Source organism: Heptranchias perlo, chromosome 19 (assembly GCF_035084215.1).
Source record: "Heptranchias perlo isolate sHepPer1 chromosome 19, sHepPer1.hap1, whole genome shotgun sequence".
Taxonomy (NCBI): domain Eukaryota; kingdom Metazoa; phylum Chordata; class Chondrichthyes; order Hexanchiformes; family Hexanchidae; genus Heptranchias; species Heptranchias perlo.
The window spans coordinates 2,683,027-2,707,419 of NC_090343.1; the positions used below are offsets into that span (position 1 = coordinate 2,683,027).

At 42.6% G+C, this 24,393-nt stretch overlaps 1 protein-coding gene across 4 annotated transcripts in view; it reads left to right on the forward strand.

Annotated features, from left to right (window-relative positions):
- Positions 1–24,393, forward strand: part of tox2 (TOX high mobility group box family member 2) — a 219,693-nt gene that overhangs the window by 59,976 nt on the left and 135,324 nt on the right. Inside the window, exon 1 of one of the 4 annotated variants that reach the window (XM_068000160.1) lies at positions 15,997–16,127. The exons of the other annotated variants lie outside the window; for them this stretch is intronic. The gene's annotated coding sequence lies outside the window, so the exon portion shown is untranslated. Of the gene's footprint in view, positions 1–15,996; positions 16,128–24,393 lie in introns of those variants that run through there. 4 annotated transcript variants of the gene reach the window in all.

Consider the following 24,393-nt stretch of genomic DNA (forward strand, 5'->3'; position numbering starts at 1 on the left):
AAAGGATTCGACAGGGTTGATAGAGAGAAATTATTTCTTCTGGTGGGGAATCCAAAACAAGGGGGCACAATCTTAAAATTAGAGCTCGGCCATTCAGGAGTGAAATCAGGAAGCAGTTTTTCACACAAAGAGTAGTGGAAACCTGGAACTCTTTCCCCCAAAAAGGCTGTGGATGTTGGAGGACAGCTGGAGCTTTCAAGACTGAGCTCCATAGATTTTTGTTGGGTAAGGGTATCGAGGGATATGGAGCAAAGACGGGTAAATGGAGTTAAGATACAGATCAGCCATGATCTAATTGAATGGTGAACAGGCTCGAGAGGCTGAATGGCCTCCTCCTGTTCCCATAAACCCCTTATTCTGAAAATATGATTTCATGTAAATTATTCTTAATATAAACCAAACTTATAAACACAAGGAAGTCTTTTGTGACACTTCTCATTAGGCAGCTTTTCAGTGGAGAAATCTAGTCACCGAACATGACAGGGTAGATTTTGACTTTGGGCATCTGACCGGCAGATTGACCTCGAGCTCCGTTACGTTCATCAGGTGAGCTACAGGCGCCAAACGGACGTCTCCAACACAGCTCTGCTGAATGAGCAGTGGAAATCGGGCCGGGACTGCGGTCAGCTGGTGGGAGTGCTGGAGCAGTGGCCCAGATTATTGTTATGGGCTGCAGGGGTGCACTCCTGCTCCCCCGAGACCCACAGAAATGATTCAAGACTTACCTTTGGCCACCTCATCTCTTCCATCGCCCGTGGAACCAGTTGGAGTAAGCACGGCACAGGCTCCAACCAGTTCTGATCTACAATGGCGAGCGGGGTCCTATTTACCTCATGGGACCCTGATTTCCATATTAAAAGGGGTCTACCGCCTGAAACAGGCGGCGCTTCGGACACCTGGCGGGAAGCCCCTTTCAAAATGGAGCTGCGGCATCGCTGGTGTTAATGGGGTCGGTGAGGCTCCCGAACCCATTGTGAGGCCGTTACTGTCCCGTTAACACCGGGCGAGAGCAGTGTAAATCGACCCCAACATCTTCCCCTCGGCTCTCTGGAAAAGACCAAATAAATCCTGATAGAATTAAGCCTCTTTATGACTGTAGAATTTAGCTTCTTTATCTCACGCAAACAAACAACAGGTGTGGGGCACATCTCCTTCCTGCTTACATCTGGAGACTCAGCTTTTAAATTGCTGTCATCTTGCACGGGCTCTCTCAGTATGCGTGTGAAATCATTAACATGTCATACGTTCCCTGACCTCTCACCATGACATAGATTCTTCTTCTCGTTCTCTTACTGGTAGAGAAACCATCCCTTTCTCTCTAACGTGTCCTGTGGTCACAAGGACATCCAGTGTAATCTGATTCCTGTGCAGACACAGTTTCTGTGTCAGCATCTGTAAAGGGAAAAGACAAGTTAACGTTTTGGGATGAAACCAGAAAATGCTGGAGACACTCAGCAGATCAGGCAGCATGTGTAGCGAGAGAAACAGATTCTGGTTTCTGGTGCTGTAATCCTGTAACACTGAGGTCCCCCAGTGAAAGGTATTAAAAAACACAACAGTTTCACTATTGCAAACGTGTGGTCCTGAAATATGAATCACCAAGTTTTGGTGTTTAAAGAGTGCATCATTATTGAATGGTCTGCAATACAGGAGCATATAGTTATTCCCACTTAACATCGGAATCTAAATTAATCACTTGCAAACCAGAAATCCGTGCTAGTTGAGGAGTGACAGGCATGACACTATCCATAGGGAATTTTAGAACAATTTCAGATAAAGGAATTTTCGTTCAAAAGTTACTCGATCAATTATGATACTTAAACATGTCATAGATCAATAATTCCTACAACCCCACCTTTCGATAGGTCTTTTCCTCCCCTAACATGCCCCTCACATGCACCACCCAATCCCACTCAGATTGGCGTTGCAATTTAGGTGCTAGTGCAACGGACTTGATGTCGCTCCAGTGGATGACTTACCGTGGGCGAAAGGGCTTGTGTCATTTCTCGCTCGCTCAATTTACCAGCTTTTTGAGAAGTTCTCCCAAGTCTTTCTGTGCTCCCAGCAATCAGCAGGGTCAAAGAGTTGTGCCTGAAGCAGTTACTAGTGTCTCTGGCTGGGCTGTATTGTTATGTGGGGTCACCATTAGTCCAGTTTTACATAAGAACATAAGAACATAAGAAATAGGAGCAGGAGTAGGCCAATCGGCCCCTCGAGCCTGCATTCAATAAGATCATGGCTGATCTGATCCTAACCTCAAATCTAAAGAACACAAGAAGTAGGAGCAGGACCCGGCCACTCAGCCCCTGGGCCCGCTCCGCCACCCACAGGGCCTTGACCGATCCGAACTCAGCTTCATGTCCAATTTCCTGCCCGCTCCCCGTAACCCCTAATTCCCTTTACTTCTAGGAAACTGTCTATTTCTGTTTTAAATTTATTTAATGATGTAGCTAACCAGATAGTCCTGTTTTCTTAAAATATAAACCAAAACTGTCTACTTTATGAGATAGAAGTCCTTGTTCCTCACTTAATTCTGTCTTATGATGTTAAGACATTAGTTACAGTGCTGTCATCAGGCTTTATTTAGTGTATTTACTAAAATAAAGTAGGATTAATCTCACTAAAGCCATAAAGCTTTCATGTTGTGCCATACACCTGTGTAAAACTTGTAATTCAGCACCTAAAGTTGCTCCCACCATTGAGAGACTTGTAGCCATCAGTCCTTCACCCTGGTCAACAGCTCAAAAACTTCTTCCCAGACACAAGCCAAAGATGTCACTGTGCTGTTGGGTGCTTCTCGCAATCCAAGTGGATTTTGCATAATTTTTACATATTTTATTGAAATCCCAGTGACAATGCAGAATTAAAGCATTTGAGGCTTTCAACAAATTTTCAACATCAGTTAAAAAAATTCCTTTGGAGACGAAGGCTGCTCAGTGCAGGCCTGGCATATGATACCTGAGTGACGCACACCTGCCAAACATGGGCGTAATAAGGTCCATGTGTTAACAAGAGCCATCATCAAACACACTACAGGAATGGTAAAGCAGTGATTTAGATGCCTTGACAGCGCTGAGGACTCCTTGCAGTAAAGGACAGCCAAAGTGCCGTGCATCATCGTGGTTTGCTGGATGCTGCTCAACTTGACTGTGCAACATGGAAAAAGTGCACCTTCTGACACGTGCAGTCACTGGATGGGGGTGGCAGCAGTGTCCAGATGTATTGTCATCCAGGGACACAGCAACACAAATATGGGCAATTCCACATCTATCCCTGATACTTGGCTCTGTCTCAATGTGCCCACTGATCAGTTTAAGAGCAGACCCAATGAGATCAGTGAAATTACTGAAGCCCCTGTTATTGGCTGCCTGAATGTGATCTCTCAGCTTGTCCAATGAGGAGGAGACAGTAGACCCCAAGGACGAATAGCAACATTATGAGCATTCCTGAGAGAGGCGACCACTGGCCTTGCAGGTTCTGTTATGATGGGCTGTGGAGTTGCCACACGCTCTATGACGGAATGCAGAGTTTATATCGCGTGCATCACAACCTCATGGGTCGCACACGCCCCTGTTGCTGCTTTGGATAAGAGTGAGAAAATAAAGAAATTGCATTTATACTGCGCCTTTCACGACCTCAGGACATCCTAAGACGCTTTACAGCCAATGAAGACTACATTGAAGTGTAGTCACTGTTGCAATGTAGGAAACGTGGCAGACAACTTGCGCACAGCGAGATCCCACAAACAGCAATGGGATAATGAGCAGTTAATCTGTTTTTAGTGATATTGGTTGAGGGATAAATATTCACCGGGACAGCAGGGAGAACTCCCCCTGCTCTTCTTTGAATAATGCCATGGGATCTTTTACATCCACCCGAGAGGGGAGAAGGGACCTCTCATCTGAAAGACAGCACCTCCGACAGTGCAGCGCTCCCTCAGTACTGCACTGAAGTGTCAGTCTGGATTTTGTGCTCAAGTCTCTGGAGTGGGACTTTGAAACCAAGACCTTTTGACTCAGGCGAGAGAGAGTGCTACCACCGAGCCACGGCTGCCTCTAGCCATTAAGATCTGAAGCAGCATATGGTCTCCTGTGCCCAGTGGGTAAGTGGCAAATCCCAGTCATAAGTAATGTCTGCTGTTTATCCACAATATGTTAATTAGGCTGAACCTGGAATGCAGTTGGGTTCAACGACCATTGACCTGTGTGAACACTTCCCTCTGCACCTGGCTCCCACCAGTCCCAACACCGTATGTTAAAATCGGCCTCAGTATATCGTTTATGATTTCTCACATCTGAATTAACTTTTATTTGCAAGGATTATTTTAATGTTGGACAGAACCCAAAATAAAATAACCACCTGTGGACTCAAATGTGACAGAACAGTAGAGGTCCTCGGACTCAATGGTGTCCAATAGAAGTTGTTTTTGCCCTTCAGATGAGGCATTGAACTGAGGTCCCATCTGCCTGTTGTGCTTCAGACGGATGCTTGAACTTGCTGGCAATCTCTGCCCTCTGTTTCCTTGGGACATCCTTGGGACAAGCCCTGCCCTCTGTATCAATTAGGTTAATCTAAACTACTCTGTTCACCTGAGCTTGAGCTGCCTCCCCTAATTAGAGTTTATGGTGATGTCAAATTGTCCCCTAGTGGAGTGTAAGTCAGTGGTTAGAACCTGACTGACTCCAAGGTGAAGCATATTGAGAGTGAAGCATATCCAGGGACTCTCACTCCTCGATGTTCAAATGGCAGGTCAGCCCCTGACGTTGGATTTAGGCTAGACTTAGACTACAGCAGTGTGAGGCTACAATTCTAATGTGAATCCATCCTTAGAGAGCATGACAGCATTAAGAAGTCTAAAAGGCTCTCCTAAAATCAATTAGATGTGATAGTAATCTTGATGTCTTACAGGATCAAACAGGATACTGCCGGCTACAGAAGTGACAAATCCTGTAAGATTATTATTGAAGCATTAAAGTCTGTCATGAGGTAACAGAGCTGAAGTAAGAATCCTGGTTTAGTATTGGACAACTCACTCACTTCCTTGGGGATTACAGTACCGTGTGCATCGCTGTGTGATGGGCATTGGCCGCAGCATGCTCCTTTAATTTAATTTTCCCGTTGAACAGAATAGAAAGAGTTAACAAATTTACCGGAGGCCCGAACCCTGACAGTTTTTCATTTTGGTTTTTAACCTGCGGAAGTTGTTTTGATACATTGGCCACTTAAGAAAAGTCAGTTTGACCCACAGGCCTTGTACGGCTGATAATATTGTGGACTGTCCCTCAACCCGGATAGATTCCCGAGGAAAGGCCCCGCGGTTATCAATGTTCCCTAAAGTAAATCTAACCTTGCAATCTATTTCATTCACCTTTGGCCAGTTGCCTTCCTGACATGACTCTCCCACAGTCCGAGCAGCTGAAGTAGCTTTAATGCCCCACAAAACATTCCGCCTTCTATGTCACTACTTATGCTCAGAACCCTCAGTCTTGTTCCTAACCAGATGTCCCTCCAGCTCTTTTTAAAGGTGTTAACCAACGTGGCGTGAAGCAGGAGTCCACTCCACAATAGGGATGAGTAACATAGGATGCAAGGCTGGGATAGTATTGTGGAGTTTTTTCTTGAATTACCTTTTGGGGCAGGGAGATACTTTGTAATCCTTTCCTTCAGGAGAATAAATGGTTTGTGTGGTATCTACGATAGGGTAAATTGTATAAGGTTTGTGGAAGGAACAGATTTGATGGGCTAAAGGGACTTTTCTCATTCCATCTGTTCTTATCTTTGCTAACTAGGCCAAAGGCTGGTGTTGAGATTTGAGTTGGGGTTTTAGGAACCCCCTCTCTCCAATCCCTCCCTCCTCCACCCCTCCCACAGGTCACTGTGCTAGTCTACAAGATCTGAGTTCCCTGTTGAATTATCTCAGAAATGTTGAAAAGAGCTTCACATTAATAAATTACTTTGAACCACATTGACCGTTGCTATGTGGGCAAAAGTGAAAACCATTTTGCACACAACAACGTTCCACCATCAGCAGTGAGGTGAATGACCAGTTGATCTGTTTTTGGTTGAGGGAGTAATGTTGAAGAACGACCAGACAGGCCTTAGTCTAACATCTCACCTGAAGGACGATGCCTCTGACAGTGCAGCACTCCCTCGGAACTGGATTTGGGCATCAGCCTAATGTGCTTGAACCCTGGAGTGATGTGTGACCATGAGGGTCTTGTGATTCGGGGACGGGTGAGCCACTGACTGCGCCTGACTGACCCTCACTCCTGTTGCACCGGTTGGTGCCAACAACAGGAAGAGTCCACCTGCCCAGCTTCATTCTGCTCACCAGTAATGGTACGGTTTGCAGTTGGAATCACAGTTATCCCTTGTTAAGCTTTTTATTGAAGTGAATTATCAGCTCAGGGCCTGCTGAGTCCTAGAGAGTATCGACTGTGCCTATCTCATCAGGACGATTTTTCTTTCTGCCAAAATTTATTCTACTCTGCTAATCTGCCTCGGCTGGAATGGTTAAATGTGTTTTAAATGAGTGTTAACTCACAGCGAACAAACTGCTGCATTTGTAAACAGCGGTAAATGGTGCTGGAGACGCTTGTTAAATGGCTGAAAGTAATAAAGCCGCAATCTCGGTGTTAATTATTGGAGGAGAGGGGGACTCAGTACGTTAATCTTCAGAAAACAAACACAAACAGAGACAGAGGATTAAAAAACATTCAGATCGACTTCAATTACTGCAAACCAGCTGCTCCACACAGAAAATCCAAGATAATTTAATTTTAATTACATTTTAATTAAATTTTTTAAAAATGTATTTTGCGCATAATTAGCTGGTGTGTGGTGAACATTATCAATAATATCTTGCTTAATAAGGCATTATCTAAGGGTAGTCCATGGTGTGACTGTTGTTGACACCTCTGCCACAGGCCAATAGAGAGGGACGATTCTAGTTAAAATTAAAAACAATGCTACCTGACACCCCAATGAGTAAGAACCACCCAGTGAGCTTTGTAGACCAGGTCTGATCTTTTGTCTCTTCTGATCCTCTAAATTTGCTATGAGGAAAGAGCAGGGGAACATCGGAACATAAGAACAGGAGGAGGCCATTCAGCCCCTCGGGCCTGTTCTGTCATTCAGTTAGATCATGGACGATCTGTATCTTAACTCCATTTGCCCGCCTTGTTTCCGTAACCCTGAATACTTTTACCCAACAAAAATCTATCAATCTCAATTTTGAAATTTTCAATTGACCCCCAGCCTCAACAGCTTTTTGGGGGAGAGAGTTCCAGATTTCCACTCCCCTTTGTGTGAAGAAGTGCTTCCTGACATCACCCCTGAACAGCCTAGCTCTAATTTTAAGGTTTTACCCCCCTTGTTCTGGACTCCCCCCACCTGTGTGGACATCAGGTCAGGACAGGCATCAGACTTGGCTTCAATGCCCCCCTCCCCCATGGCTAAATCGTCTGCCGACACTCGAGGCTCACACATAATGACATAAGAAAAATCAGTAATGAGAAAAGACCATCCTCTAGCATCCTGGCATTTAACTATACGCTGAACAACCCAAAGCTTTCTGCCTCAATTACCTTGCTTGGTACATTGCAAACATTCATCATTCTGTGCCCAAAGAAGTTTTTCCTGATATCTGTTCTAAATCTACTTCTCACTAATTTCTGTTGCTGCCCTCTGGTTCTACTTTTCTTGCCACACTTTGAAGTAATAATCTGGGTTTCTCGGCTCTATTTAACCACTCCTTTGTAGACTTCCCTAATCGTTTCTGGTACTTCAGCCTGTCTGATTTGCTCATCTCTGCACCTTCTTCAATGAATGTTTGTAATTTTTGTGGTGCGGTTCGTAAAATTCAGCGCAATGCTCTGAGGGGGAAATTTTAACCTAATCCGCCTGTTGGGAAACTGACTGGATTGGGTGCAAAGCTGGTTTTACACTCCATAGAGTATTATTGGGCCCGGTGTAAAACCAGCGTTCCACCCGATCCCATGGGTTTCCCGCCCGGTGAGTTAGAGTAAAATTAACCCCTAAATGTGGCTCAACCAGTGGGTTGTAACTTCTGTAGACTTATAGGCCTGGATTTTCTGCTCAAGCCACACTTTTTTGTAATTCGTTCATGGGATGTGGGCGTCACTGGCGAGGCCGGCATTTATTGCCCATCCCTAATTGCCCTTGAGAAGGTGGTGGTGAGCCGCCTTCTTGAACCGCTGCAGTCCGTGTGGTGAAGGTTCTCCCACAGTGCTGTTAGGAAGGGAGTTCCAGGATTTTGACCCAGCGACGATGAAGGAACGGCCGATATATTTCCAAGTCGGGATGGTGTGTGACTTGGAGGGGAACGTGCAGGTGGTGTTGTTCCCATGTGCCTGCTGCTCTTGTCCTTCTGGGTGGTAGAGGTCGTGGGTTTGGGAGGTGCTGTCGAAGAAGCCTTGGCGAGTTGCTGCAGTGCATCCTGTGGATGGTACACACTGCAGCCACAGTGCGCCGGTGGTGAAGGGAGTGATTGTTTAGGGTGGTAGATGGGGTGCCAATGGGCTGCCTCCCCACTCTCCTGTGCCACTTCCAGAAGTGACAGTGGATGAACGATTTGCCGACCCATATGTGAATGGGCATATTGCTATAATATGAAAATGAGAGAAATATGTCATCTGACGTATTTCCCATCAATTAGGCCATAGCAACACTGGACACAAGGGACACCTGTCAATCCCTGGCCTCCAGTGTTACTACGGACAGTGCAGGGGTCATCTGATATTTAAATGGACCAAAAGCTGATCACCAAATGATCGATTGCATAGGCTTAGGCACCGAGTTTGTCTGCCAAATAGCGAGGCTATTGTAAATCCTTTTGCAAATACTTTGCTGCATCCTCTGCTGTTATTGCATGCTTTATTTTTGTGTTGTCAGAAAATCTGACCGTTGAAATTCAGGTCATTAATCTTTCTTACATTCTCCGCGGACCACCAATCAGCTTTTTCAGTTTTCGGAGAAATGGAGAGAAAATAGAAAACAAAAGGGAACAATCAGGGACAGAAATTGGATATCGTCGGCCTGTCGATGGGAACTTGTAAAGGAAATATTTTCAGGGTTATGGGGAAAGAGCAGGGGGTGTGGGACTAATTGGATAGCTCTTTCAAAGATCCCGCACAGGCACGATGGGCCGAATGGCCTCCTTCTGTGCTGTATGATTCTATGCAGCGCAGACTTCTCAATTTGCTCCCTTTTGATCCCTTTCTTGGGTACCAGTTGTCTGTCATACCTTAGCCATCCCTATTCTGGCCGCACTGACACGTTCTACTGTTGCTCGCAGGCCCCACTTGTCATCACAAGATACTCAGGACCACCGCAGCCTTGATCAGAAGGTTATAACTTCCAGACAACGGTCTTTGTACCAGACTTGTAGGCCAGGATTTTTTGCTTTTTGAGCTCATTAGCCCGCGATTTTTGTACTCGGAGCTGTCAGTAGCTTTTAGCAATAGAATATTTTAAATAGACTATTGACCTCCCCGTGTCGTTGCCCACTGGTGAACTCCATCTAGTGGCAGAAGTGTGCAGCTGCAGGCGTGACTTTGTGTGACAGACGCTGTGTGTGACATACGTAGCAAATTTGATATTTGACAGATTCTTTTAATAACTTATTTTATTTAAGAACATTTTTTTAAAAATGAACTTAAAGCATCAGGAAAAAGGCAAACCTTTGTTCACCTGTTTCCACACACACACAAAAGTGATATAAATTGGGTTGAAATGCATCATCACGTTTGTACATGAAATCATTGTGACAAGTACTCTCTATGACTCTTCACCCTTTTCCCAATTAAAGGGAAGGTTTACCAATTAAATTTTAGTGAAGGCATCGCCTCTTTAAATAATTGTAAATCGCATCTCCTACTGCAAATTTAATCAGTCAACAGAATTTTTAAAAACCCACTGCAATTACTTTGTGTAACTTTTGACATATTTGATGTTTCTGGAAAGTGCTGGTTGTGGGGAGATAAATTAGACTCCAGTGAATTATAAAGTTTCATCTGCATACTTTTGAATATTTGACCAACAAATATCTACAAATCTGAAGGTTAAATAGGGAATGCTGAGGTTTTGACTGCAACACAACTTTTAAAGGGACCTTCTAAGGATCCCTGATGGACACACGGACCAGGAAGCTCTCGGATTTGAATCTCCAGTCTGTGCTGCGTTAGTTGATTTTATCCTGGGTGACGGTACCAGTGCCCATTGTGCACTGGGCTCAGGAGGGAGTGTCAGTGACCTGGATTGCAAAGTGAACATCAGTTAAGGAGAGGATTGGGCACAAGTACAGTAACTGTTGTGATCGCCTGGAGAGGAGAGAGAAAGCCAAGGCCCAAGTACAGATAGATAATTCATTTCATTTGATTTCTTTTTCCCTGCAAGATAGTTTGGCAAGCTGGCAAGCTTCTGATTTTCCTGTAAAGTTATTAAGCTTTTCCAAGGCCCCTGGCATCTGACGGGGGTGAATCAGAGTGTTTCGAAATTATAATCTCTGCTGCTGCTCTTTCTGAATGAATTGCAGCATTTTCATGTGCATTTCATTTGCAGAGTGACAAAAGAGGCATTGGTGCTAAGCAAACAAAAGTAGGAAATTTGCTAACATTTAGGCTAATGTTATTCAGGAGGCACTTTGCTCAGACCTAAATATAGACTCTAAATAATATAGTCGCTTAAAGGTGCCAGATAGGATATATTTTAAAAATTCATCCTCGGGATGTGGGCATCGCTGGCAAATTGCCCTTGAGAAGGTGGTGGTGAGCCGCCTTCTTGAACTGCTGCAGTCCGTGTGGTGAAGGTTCTCCCACAGTGCTGTTAGGTAGGGAGTTCCAGGATTTTGACCCAGCAACAATGAAGGAACGGCGATATATTTCCAAGTCAGGTTGGTGTGTGACTCGGAGGTGAGAATATTGATCCTCAAAAATGTAAATTTAGTCAAGAAGTTGCAGAATTTGGAAATCAAAATACTCCAAATCTCACCATGCTCTTTAGTGTAAAAAAGTTGGAAAATTTTGACAGTTACTAAAACCATTCAGAGCTTGATATGAAATGAGAGCAGAGCCCATTATACTGTTGCGCTTTTTAAAAAATATATTCCAGGCTTAATTTCCTCTTCTTTTCAATTTTCTGTAATTTTTTTTAGCAAATTGGATTTACATTTGAATGGCAGGACTGATTGTGCACTGGAGCAGTTCTGATCCACTCCAGGTTTTTGTAGCCACTTACTGTTATTAAAAAATGCAAATTTACTCCAATCATTTACATCTTTGCATGCTCACATTATTAATGGATTTAATTGGACAGTAAATGGATTTAAAATTATAAATCGTTGTCAGGTTTTTATTGCTTTCTTTCATGGCTGCACAGCAATAACTATTCAGGGATCCTGACTCGTTCTTTTAATCTTTAGATTATTGCCAGTGATGTACAAAATAAAGAATTGATTAAATGAATTGATTAGTGTGCTCTATTCTACCACACGTGCTCCAATACTACATGAAACAGCGCAGTTAGTGGCATTGAAATAGGAACTCGGAATCATCCCTGAGGGGTTCAAAGGTGATGCACATTGAGTAGAACTCCTGGTTCTGTTCATGGCAAGCTAAACCTTTGACTCTGAAAGGTGATCTGAACTTCCTGTTAGGATGCTGACAGGGAGCAAAGCGAGTGGCCTGCTGGTAAAACTGTTAACTATGATGATGATGGGCTTATGACTGTGCTCATTGACATGGCACAGCGCCAGTGGGACAGAGGCTCCTCGGACTTGTATTCACAACTGTCTGTACAGTTTCTATCATAAACATATTTCGAACACCTGATCTTGATGAGAGTGTATCCGTGGAGTTCACTATTTGGAAAGAAGAAAGAAAGAAGGAATTTGCATTTATACAGCACCTTGGATTTAAACCCAACTCCCAGTGGTGAATGGACAGTGAAGCAGCCCATTGTGCCATCCAGTCTCTTGAATTAACGTTGTGCTTTTCACGCCTGGGGACAAGCCAGAGGCATCCATACCATTTCAGATTTACATCATCTTAAAGAAATAAACTCTTGCTATTGTATCAGGCATTTTCGTTTCTTTATGTCAAGTTAGTAAGATTATTCGAAATTGGTACAGAAAATACCATTCGCTGCGGGCCAGGGCTTTTTGGTGAGATTCTAAAAACAGCCAACGCAATTCAACAGCACTCTTGAACTGTTCTGCATCTTAAAGGGACCAACCAACGTCAAATAGTTTGATTACCCTTTACAAGTTCCTTGTCTACAGGTTCTTGTTTCTCTTCTGTAGACTTTAGGAACCTAAGAAAAGGCCCCCTGTGACTTTCAAGTCTCGAATACTTTTCCGCTTATACATTAGGTTCACTCCCCTCTCTCTGAAAGGCCTCATCCTGGCAGCAGTGCAGGAATGAAGCAGAACCATGAACATTAGAGATAAAGCACCAGGAAACCCCACGATGACAAGGAAAGAGCTGTCACAGCACTGAATTAAAATAGGATATATGGTAAGAAAGCAGGAAATCTTCACTCTGTTTTTACTGGAATTTATTCTGCCTGCTCTAGATAAGTGAGTTAACTCTTTCATTCCTGATAGTGGGGCCATACAAGCTCAACTTATAGGAAGCCTGTAATGTCCATCTGGGGATGAGTGTTCGAGTTTTCCCCATGTTTAGCTTTGACCTCAGTGGGTGAAGATTCCCTCTGTGCACTAGATGTAGTCGAGTCATAAACCCACTCCTTGTAAACACATTTACAATTTTGCCACACAGAATGAATCTTCACCCAAATGTCAAGAGCTCATTTTGAATGTCAACAGGGTGCATTTAGCATATCATCGTTCAAGGGTGGACAAAATACTGCTGCATAATGTAGTTCGAGTTCTGTCAGGATGGGACTCCCACCCATTTTGTGCTGCTAGCCGCCCAATTTATGTTGCTGCAATGGGCAGCAAGCAGCAGAAAACTAAGACTTACTTGTGCAGCCACAAAATTGTTCTTCCCCTCTCCCCTACCACTAAGTTTACTTAGTTTGTTGGCGCCCTTTCATCTGTCGATCATTACTGTTGACGGGTTTGATTGGCGACAAAACAGCCTTTAGAACTAGTTTATAGCAAAGCAAGTCCTTTTTATTAAAGTTGCTCCACTTTCAAAATGGACAGTGAGAATTAGGAGGAAGAAGATGGTAAATATCGTGTTTTGAGTTACTTTTCTTTAGGTAAATGAAATGTAGAAAAGATTGATTAGATATGGAACCAGTAAAATAAACATAAAATAAAAAAGCACAATTGTACCAGGGCTAAAATGGTTAAATTATGAGGACAGGTTGCATAGACTAGGCTTGTATTGCCTTGTATATAGAAGATTAAGGGGCGATCTAATCGAGGTGTTTAAGATGATTAAAGGATTTAATAGGGCAAACAGATGGGGCGTTCAAAACAAGGGGACATAACCTTAAAATTAGAGCTTGGCAGTTCAGGGGTGAAATCAGGAAGCACTTCTTCACACAAAGGGGAGTGGAAATTTGGAACTCTCTCCCCCAAAAAGCTGTTGAGGCTGGGGGTCAATTGAAAATTTCAAAACTGAGATTGATAGATTTTTGTTAGGCAAAGGTATTAAAGGTTACGGAAACAAGGCGGGTAAATGGAGTTAAGATACAGATCAGCCATGATCTAATTGAATGGTGGAACAGACTCGAGGGGCTGAATGGCCTCCTCCTGTTCCTATGTTCCTATGTAAAAAGAAACTAGAGAATAGGAAAGGAGAGACAATGGGGAATAAAGAAGGATGACAAGCTGAGCAGAATTATCAGTCTTTAAAAACTTTATTTTCAATTAAAATTATGTTTGGCCACTTTGGGTTAATAGTCCATAGTGTAAACTACCTCCAAAGCCAGTTTCTTTTCTCAGTCAATCAAACCCTTTGATAATGGTGATATACATGGTCACATTATAGCCTTTTATGACGCGCTTTATCGCTGTAATATTAGCGTTTGTTTCAGTGTTACAGTGTGTGAGCTGAAATTGTACAAAATTGGGGACACAGTTGGCCTTGCTAGCTGTCAATAGGTTGGGTGACTCAGTTGATTGAGCCCTGGATTGGGAACAAAGGTCTGGGGTTCAAACAGGGTTCACTTAGCCCTTTATCCTTCAAAGATCGATAAAGAGACAATGGGTCCTGAAGGGAGTAGCTCCAGGCTGTTCAATAATGGCTTACCCAGATCAACACTCATGGGTCATCCCTCTAAACCTTAATTGCTTATTTAAAGTTGTAATTGTTACATTATCACATAGCAAAGAAGCCACAATAACGTTAGTCTGGTTTCCACAAACCTGGCTGGATCATCCGCTGCACGTAATTCAGAGCATCATGAGCTGAACTCAGCTCACCACAAGCAGAAACACTAATAACACCAAGTCAATTTCTATGCTACACACAGTTCTAATTTAGGGTTTGTTACCCTTTAGTTAGTTTCAAATTGAAGGTGAGAATGTTAGCTATAACAGATCACATGAAAAGAAAGCTCATTCTGGTCTTTTCATTTATCTGGGAAACTTTGCAAGTGGATCAATAAAAGCTGGGTAAAGGATTGTTGAATTAATAACTTTAACAAGCGAAAGCTCAAACCAAAGAAAGAACTTCCATTTATATCGCACCTTTCACAACCTCAGGATGTTCCAAAGCACTTTACAGCCAACAAAGTCACTGTTGTAATGTACGAAAGGCAGCAGCCAATTTGCACACAGCAAGGTCCCACAATCAGTAATGAGATAAATGACCAAATAATCTGTTTTAGGTGTTGGTTGAGGGATAAATATTGGCCAGGACACTGGGGAGAACTCCCCTACTCTTCTTGAAATAGTGCCATGGGATCTTTTAAGTACATCTGAGAGAGTAGACAGGACCTCAGTTTAACATCTCATCCAAAAGACAGCACCTACCAACAGTGCAGCACTCCCTCAGTACTGCACTGAAGTGATGTGGTCCAGTCTCATGAAGTGGGGTTTGAACCCATGACCTTCCGATTCAGAGGCAAGAGTGCTATCCACTGAGCCGAGGCTGACACATGCAGGGTAATAAGACAGACGTTTACAAGTTAAAAAGAAATAGGTTAACATGGTTTATTGTGAACTTGATTCTTTGGATAGGATATTGCTACTGTTCAGTTTATTTATATAGGTCATGTTTAAAAACTGTCAAAGTATGAACCTACGCAGCACTTATCATCCACTGATCTTACTCTATGTTGTTCTCTCTCAGGGCTGGATAACAGATACATAAAATGGCACTGAGGGCTGTCAAAGTCAGTCACTCCTTCTCCCCTTTCACTTTCTTGGATTTTTGGATGCCTTATTTGTCATCCCTGGCGGAAAGGGCAGGTTGCAGCCCACTTCCACCTCCCCCATCAATCTCACTCTGAAACTAGTAACCAGGAAAGATTCTGGATAACCCTCCATCAATTTCCCCTCCCTGTGGAGAAGTTAATGGGATTCTGCTTGCTGTCTCCTCACAGGGACACAGCTGAGATTGGGAACGGAATCCCTGGAGGATGACAGGAGTGAATCTATGACCTACCATGCCATGCTTCAGCCCTTTGAACGCCACACACTGTTCTCCCTGGTCACTTTGTTCCTTTAAATTTCCACATTCTCCGACATCAACAGCTTTCCTGGTTGGCCACAGCAATAAAACTCAGAATTAGGATTGTACCTTGAACTCTTCCACCATTTAAATTAGGGTGGAGTTGTCCTTTCATGGAGAAGTACTTTTAAGCTAAATAGTAAATGTTTAAAGAAAGAATTTGCAATTATAAAGTTGGATTAAAAGAGTAAAGCTTTGTGAAGTTTTCTGAAAATGAAATGTCTTTTGTACAGACCAGGATGGCGGGAGCTGTGTCACAAGGTTTCTTTTTCTTTTGCAAGAGGATGTTGTGTTATTTTTAGCAGTTATATATAGTCAGCGGTAGATGTTACACATCAAAGTATTTGCAGCTTGTGAAAACTCAATGACCAAACCTCATTCAATTTCCATAACTTTTAGTTGGAGAGATGCAATGAAGCCAACGTGAGACCATTATCACATATTTATCTGGTGATTTTGAAGGTAAGCGATGATCGTGTTGAGTAATCCACGTTTGGTTATGTTGACCTAAAAGAACAGATTGATTAGGTGATTTATTTTTTTTGCTCATCATTGTTGGTGATCCAACTGAGAAGTTTCATGTGTGTGTTTTCCAACAATGGTCCCTGGTTGTCTTGTAGTGCAAATCCCACTATCGTTGTTTGAGATCTCCAAGGTGTAGGAGGTTGATTAGGAATCAGCCAGGGTGGTTATGGAGCTGCTAAAATCAGCCTCAATGATCCTGGGATAAGGAGGGACTAATCATCCATGACTCCTTCTCTTGACCATTGTTGACCTTGATCTGTATTGGAAAATGCACAGGAATGGATATTAGGTGCGGACAGGAAAAGGCTTCATTTTAACCTCCCTTGTTGATAATCTCATCAACACTCTCTATCGAGGATCTCGTATGAATAATGGTCACTTGAGCAAGGTCTCTAAGGGCGTCCAGTGTCCATGGAACTGTACCTCAGAATGAACTGCTAACTTCGGGAACTGTACCCCAAAATGAGTGTAATGCTTTGATCACCTAGAAGGGACATTTATTGTCTGGCTGGAGTTAAGTAACAAATCGGGATTAGATAGGTCTTTGTGCCCAGCCACATCTTACATCAAGTCAGTTCAAATCGGTTTGGGCTCTGCTTAACTCAATTAATAATCCCAGCATGCATGTCTTTGCATTATCTCTGAGAGGCAACATATCTTTTTCTCATTTTGAATTATATTATCTGGAAATGAAACACTTCTTTGCCAATAATTGAATTATGCCCCAGTTACATTCTCCTCTTGGTGTTGATGCAAAGTGACATTTTGTTGCAGAAATGCAGAGTTTGGTGTTGAAAGTGAGACCAGGAACAGTGAGACCTGGGGGTTCACATAAACAAATCTTTGAAGGTGGCAGGACAAGTTGAGAAGGCTGTTAAAAAAGCATACGGGATGCTTGGTATTATAAATAGGGGCATAGAGTATAAAAGCAAGGAAGTTATTCTCAACCTTTATAAAACACTGGTTAAACCTCACCTGGAGTATTGTGTCCAATTCTGGGCACCACACTTTGGGAACAATGTCAAGGCCTTGGAGAGGGTGGAGAGGAGATTCATCAGAATGATGCCAGGGACGATGGACTTCAGTTATATGGAGAGACTGGAGAAACTAGGCTTGTTCTCCTTAGAACAGAGAAGGTTAAGGGGAGATTTAATCGAGGTGCTCAAAATTCTGAGGGGCTTTGATAGAGTAAATAGGGAGCAACTGTTTCTATTGGCAGGAGGGTCGGTAACCAGAGGACACAGATTTAAGTTTATTGGCAAAAGAACCAGAGGGGAGATGAGAATTTTTTTTACTCAGCAATTTGTTCTGATCTGGAATGCACTGCCTGAAAGGGCGATGAAAGCAGATTCAATAACTTTCAAAAGGGAATTGGATAAATACTTGAAAAGGAGAAATTTGCAGGGTTATGGGGAAAGAGCAGGGGAGTGGGACTAATTGGATAGCTCTTACAAAGAGTCGGCACAGGCACGATGGGCCAATTGGCCTCCTTCTGTGGTGTATTTTTCTATGATTTGGAAGAGGCAGTCCTGCACTCTAACACTGAGCTTTGATATGATTGTGGACAGTGCACAGACCCTTTCTGAAACTTAAAAAAGAAAACTTTTTACAATCATTAGTAATCTTGCCGATGTTCTGTGGCCAGTAATCAGTGCTGCGTGTGCGTGTGAGTACAATGTTCTCCCACTCAATCAGGATGATTAGCAGGATGGTAGCAGGCAGTTTCTTGCGTCCATCACTGTTAAAGATATAACTGATTCTAAACCACTTGGTTTAGTATGATATCAGACAAGTCATTTTTTTAATATTCGTTCTCAGGATGTGGGTGTCACTGGCAAGGCCGACATTTATTGCCCATCCCCAATTACTTTGAGAAGGTGGTGGTGAGCCTCCTCCTTGAACTGCTGCAGTCCGTGTGGTGAAGGTTCTCCCACGGTGCTGTTAGGTAGGGAGTTCCAGGATTTTGACCCAGCGACGATGAAGGACGTTTTAATGAATGTAACATCAAGGTTTTAAAAAGAAACTCAAAACAAAAAATCTTAAAGGGTTGGTTTCCCAAATACTTGCAAATGTGGTTAAATGGCAATTTCAGGAGTGAGCTTTAAAAACCATCTGCTTCTTCAACCAGCCGATTGTCACTCACCTTAAACATTCCACATGAGTCATTGCAAAATGGCACAGAAAGATCAGCTAATCTAGGCAAGATCGTGCACTTCCTGGAATATCAAACTGAATATTAATTGCCAAACTGGAACATTCATAAGTCATTTAGATATAATTGGTTATGACTAAGTGAGAGGCTATCTCACTTATTATACCCTATGTAAATAAAAAATGCACATTGTAACTCAAGAGCATTGACTGATATCTCCTTGTTAGAATTGTGCCACTTCAAAATGAGTATGACCTAGATACTAGGCAGATATAAACTAGCCTTCTGAGCTTTGGGCCACTTGGAACAGAGAAGAGGCAGCTTTAGTCTGCAGCAAGTTGTTCTGCACTATATTCAGGAGTGCATGTTGCTGATACTGGGTACCTGAAATGGGAGCATTTCATTCCCAATTCTAAGACTTCCAACCTAGCAAATTTTTAAAAAATGAACATTTGTTGATGGTATAAAAATAAGATCCAGTGGCATTGATGAGATAAGGAGTTACAGGACGCTAGGTGGGAAGAGCTGTATAACTCACTCATGAATTTGTTGCTTAATTGTTCTTGGGGCTTCGCACTCAATGTACCTCAAACTTGACTGAGTATCTTCAATGTATAATTCATTCGTTTTTTCATTTGTTCCTAAACATTAAGAGTTGGTCGTCACTTAAGATACTTTGCACTTCATTTGTGCTTCAAATATTAGCGTAAATAATTAAATATTCTCCAGTTCCACACTTTTGGGACTATGGGGCTGCGGTGTGCAGAATATAACTTGTTAAGGTTGCTTGTAATGTTAGATTGATTTCCTTGAATTATTTTCTCAATTATCTTCGGGGATAAAGAGAAATTTCACAGAATTTTTCCTTAGAAGATTTGCTCGTGGTGTTTCACCTCCCTCTAAAGATTAAATCAAGTGAGAAAGTCAATCAGTGACCATGGGCTGATTTGGAGGAGTGGGCTCAGTGATCTAAGGGGTTTTTTGTTCCACATATTCTTATATTGATTTGCTTTGCTTAATTGGACAGCACCTTTTAATAATTGTACTATTCACATGAGAGAATTGTTTATAGAATTTTTTAAAAAACAAACAAGCTCATACCCACCTTTCTGAACAAACGCATGGACAAATTCAGTTCATTCTGTTGTCAATATTCAAACTCCACTAAAGGGAATGATATCTTCAGAAACTGGGACAACATTGTTGGGGCAGAATGGAGAGAGCTTTATTCTGCAGCAGGCTGTGCCAATCATTACCTGAAAGTACTTAATGTTGGGGACCTGAAATGGAAATGATCTCAGGAATTACTCATTAGTTAGTCAACACAGAGGTTATGGTGTGATTTTGTTATGTGTCAAGTGTATTGTGGAAATACACAGCACACACACAATAGTACCCGCAGTAAGGTACAAATTGGCATAGCTCATGGGAAACTAAGTGTAGGACGTCTTCCTCTAAATTTGGAGTGAAGGCACACGTTTGGAATTAACTAGAGGAAGCTTTATTCTACCAAACTTGACCTGGGCGTGTTTGATGGGACTGTGTCGAGGCAGCTTTATTCTCTTTCTAACCTGGGCTGCACCTGACCTGGAGATTACTTGATTGGGCAGAACAGAGGGAGCTTCACTCTACATCTAATCCATGCTATAATTGACATGGGGAATGCTTGATCCTGAAGCTAGGACTTATACTAGGGGGTATTTTCCCCAGTCTGTCACCTGGGCTAGGCAAATATTGGATGATTGAGCGGGTTGGAACTCATGCCTATAAAGGAACCTGCCTGATTTTCTTCTATTTAAATGAATATGTTACAAGCATAAAAGGCTACTAGTTAAGCTGAAAGCTGTGAAAATTCAGGGTAAATCTTGGGAATACGTTAAGAAATTGGCTGAAAGGTTGAAAACAATGAGTACCTGGTGGAGGAGTTCTGTTGGAGCATTGGGGGAATGCTGAGTGCAGTGCCCCAGGGATCAGTATTGAGATCACTGCCGTTTCTGATTTATATCACTGACTTGGAGTCAGAAACCCAATGCAAATTGGTCAAATTTACAGATGGGACCAAACTAGGAGGGGCCATGGATTCTGAGGAGGCAGCTCGAGAAATACAAAATGAGTTGGGATAAAATATACAAGTGGGTAGAACAGCGGCAGGTGGAATTTAATGCAGACAGGTGTAAAATACTGCACAATGGAGGAAAAATAGACAATGCAGGCACTTCATGAATGATGTTGAAATGCTGAAGGATGAAATTGAAAGAGACTTAGGGATCTGGGTAGCCTGAATGCTTAACATGTCCAACAACTGCAGAGCAGGAATTTAAAAAAGCGACTAGAATACAGAAAATAGACCAATTGGGCCGAATGGCCTGTTTCTGTGCTGTAGGTTCTATGTAATTCTATGAAATATACAGTCGAAACAGTAGAGTACAAGTCAGAGGAAGATATGATCAAACTGTATAGTGCTCTGGTCAGACAGCAAAAGAAAGAAAGTTCTGCATTTATATAGCGCCTTTCACAACCTCAGGACGTCCCAAAGTGTTTTACAGCCAATTAAGTACTTTTGAAGTGCAGTCACTGTTGTAATTTAGGAAACTCTGACCAAGTCTAGTCACCATGAGAAAGATCCATAGGGCTGATTCCTGTTGTTAGAGGCCTGAGTTGTGAGGAAAGATGGGATCAGCTTTAAAAGGAGGCAACTGAGAGGTGATCATTATACATTCTATTATATGGTATGGAAAATATGTATCTGGAAAATTATTTCCTACTAAATTGTGCCTATAGGATAGTGGACACTGGTTCACATTTGTAAAAGGTAAATTTAGAACTGATATCAGGAGGAGCTTCTTCACACAAAGAGTGATTAACACTTAGAATAGACTCTCAGATAGAGGCAAAAACCCTGGAATTATTCAAGAAACAATTACATGCCACTCTTTGGGGGAGGGAATGGGTTGTAGGGCTGTACAGGATGGATGAACTAAGATAAGTCAAAAAGTCCTTATCTTTATTGATGTTGATGACCAACCTAGTAGACCAAAACGATGTCTCCCAACTGGTCTGCTAAGTCAGTGATGTGCTTTGGTTTTCAGAATGAGGTTACAGCCAAGATATGAATTATTAAGGATAGGAATGGACATTTTACCATTAATAATTGATGCTTTTCAGAATTTAGTCTCTGTTTAGTGCCTGTGGTTGTAATGGTGCTGCATTATCTCAATAATAAACATCCACCAGTACCTCACAAGGAGAGCCCACTGCTGCGCCAATGTAACATCCATTTTGCCAATTGTACCTTCATGGGTGAAATTGCCAACTTGGTGCTAATTAGGGTTGGTTTTGTGCTTGATATCCATCTGGACCAACATGTGGCTTTCTGCACCCATCAGAGAAAGGCAACCTTCGTCCTCTCAGTCTCGATTGGATTCCCTTCGACCTAGAGCAGGTCACACAGGTTAAAGGACAATATTCTAACGCACTGTGACATCAGTCGCTTTGGGAAGTGAGAGAGCTAATCACATTGATGGAAAGCAAGAATGAAGAAATTGGGTCAAATGCCTCGTGGGGCTGTTAAAAGCAACTCCAATCAGCTATAAAAGATTCATGCACTTTAAAAACAAAAGAGTGATGGCTAATGCTTTTTCCCAGTTGTTTTTCATTGCTGGTTAAAATTTACAGCATCTGACAGCGTGCAGCAGTTATGTGCAGTGTGGAAAATGTGTTCTGGCGATACCCTTATGCTTTGTTTCTTAAATTGTAACGTCGGACAATGCTGTAGTAGCTCTGAGAAACCAGGCTGTGTTGGAAGAGTACGGGGAGCAAATCAAAAATTAACAGACATTATTTTTTGTTATACAGCGGAGTTTTCAAATTCTTTTCCAGATACTTAAATTTCATGTCCCATTTCAATTTATGTCTTCTGTTTACATAATGATGCTTTATTCACACAGCCAATACAGGTGCCTGTGTGTCTCCAGGCTAACACCCACCATCACTGGAGAATCAGTCCAAAAGTTGAGACCTATTACCACAGCTATACTTGCACAGAATGTAAATTTTAGGATTTCACATCTGTTGTGTGCTTTAGTATACTCGAGCCTTTGCTCGTGAGATCATTACTCAGAGTTTGAACTTAGTTTGAACATCAATGGGTAGATTAATTTTTAAAATATTTTTTGAAACACTGGCTGGGAAATTGTTTTAGGTCCAAAATAGGCGATGAGCAAAGGCCGGAGGCTCGTCCGAAATTGGGCCTCGGGCCTCATCAGCATATTTCCAGACAGCATGTCTATAACAAACATTTCCAAGTCAACCATGCCACAAGTCAGTGGCGATGTTCAGCTCCACATATGTGTCGAAACCACGACCTCAGAAGAGTGCTTATTATTGGGGCATCGATAGCTTTCTCTTTTGCACATCTTGTTGTTTTTCTGAATATAGTTATTCAATTAGTTTTGCCAATTTTCAAAAAAAATAACTTTAATATTGTGCTGTCTACAGGGAACTATGTTAATTAAATACTTTACAGTCATCAGGTAGAGAAGACGTTTAGCCCATTTGACTGGGCTAGAATTGATCCAGGGGTGAAAGGACAGTGTTCTAATACACTCCATCACCCAGCCCCCATCAAAGAGAGAGGATCTGTGTATCTTTTTACCCAAGGTGAACTTAAATCCAGGCCCAAAGCTAAATGGATAATAACCTGCCCACTGCAGCAATCAGCTTCCCTTCAGGGAGAGAGTGCACCATCATCCTGCTATCTACTGGATTCATATACAGATCCCAGCAGGTGTAAGGACATTGTTCCCCGGACCCTTGACTTTCACTCTGTAGATCTGGGTTGGATATGAACTCAGGTCACAAGGTGAAGCAACAGTGTTCCTGACACAGTGCATCATCTGTTTCCTTTATGCACCATTCATTTGTGGCTTGTTGTCTCTCTCCCCTTGTCCTGCTTGATCTCTCTCTGCTGCCTTAGACCCCTTCAATTATCCTCCTCTCCTCTATGCCCACCTCCATTGGATTTCTTCTCCTGGTTTGCTAATACCTGTTGCAACAAAGCACTGTAATCGATGGTTTCTCCTCCTGTGGCCAGCTCTGGTACCAAGGACTCCAAGCTTTTAATTTACATGCTACCACTCAGTGCAATATCATCTGAAAGTGTGAGCTTAGCTTCCACATGTACGTCAACAACATCCAGCTCTATTTTTCTGCCACCTCTATTGACCCTGGGGCTTTTGCTACTCTCTCCAATTGCCTAGATGACATTAGGACTCATATGAACCAAAATTTCCTCCAGCTTAATGTTGACATAGCCAATGCCATCCTCTTCAGTTCCCCCTTGCATTCCCTCTACCTCACCAACCAGGTGCTGAACTTCAGTGCATTGCATGATCTTGAGCTCAGTTTTCTTCCTCTTATTCTTTCTGTTATCAAGATCACTTTTTTTGACCCCCACCTCTATAACAACCCCTGCACCCTACCTCTCCCCACTGCTGCTGAAGCCCAGTGGGTACCTTTTAACAACGCAAGACTCGACTGCTCCCTCCACAAATTTCAAGTCATTCAGAATGCCCTAACCTGTATCCTCACTCACGCAGTGTGCATTGTCCATACAATCATTCTTTCTAAACTCCACTGAATTCCCAAACCCCAACAAATTGACTTCAAGATCTTCAAGATTATTTAATGATAGGACAGAGGGCCGTGCAGTTATAGTGTTCCATCTGAATTTTTTATTTGTTCTCGGAATGCGGGTGATGCCATATTTATTGCCCATCCCTGGTTGCCCTGAAGGTGGCCATGGAGCATCTTCTTGAACAGCTGCAATTCTTGTGATGATGGTACTCCCATGATGGTGTTAGGCGAGAAGTTCAACAAGATTTAAAGAAATAAAAAAACTGTATCCAAGTGACCATGAAGCTGTCGGATTGTCGTACAAACCCAACTGGTTCACTCATGTCCTTTAGGGAAGGAAACCTGCCGTCCTTACCCGGTCTGGGCCTATATGTGACTCCAGTCCCACACCAATGTGGTTGACTCTTAACTGTCCTC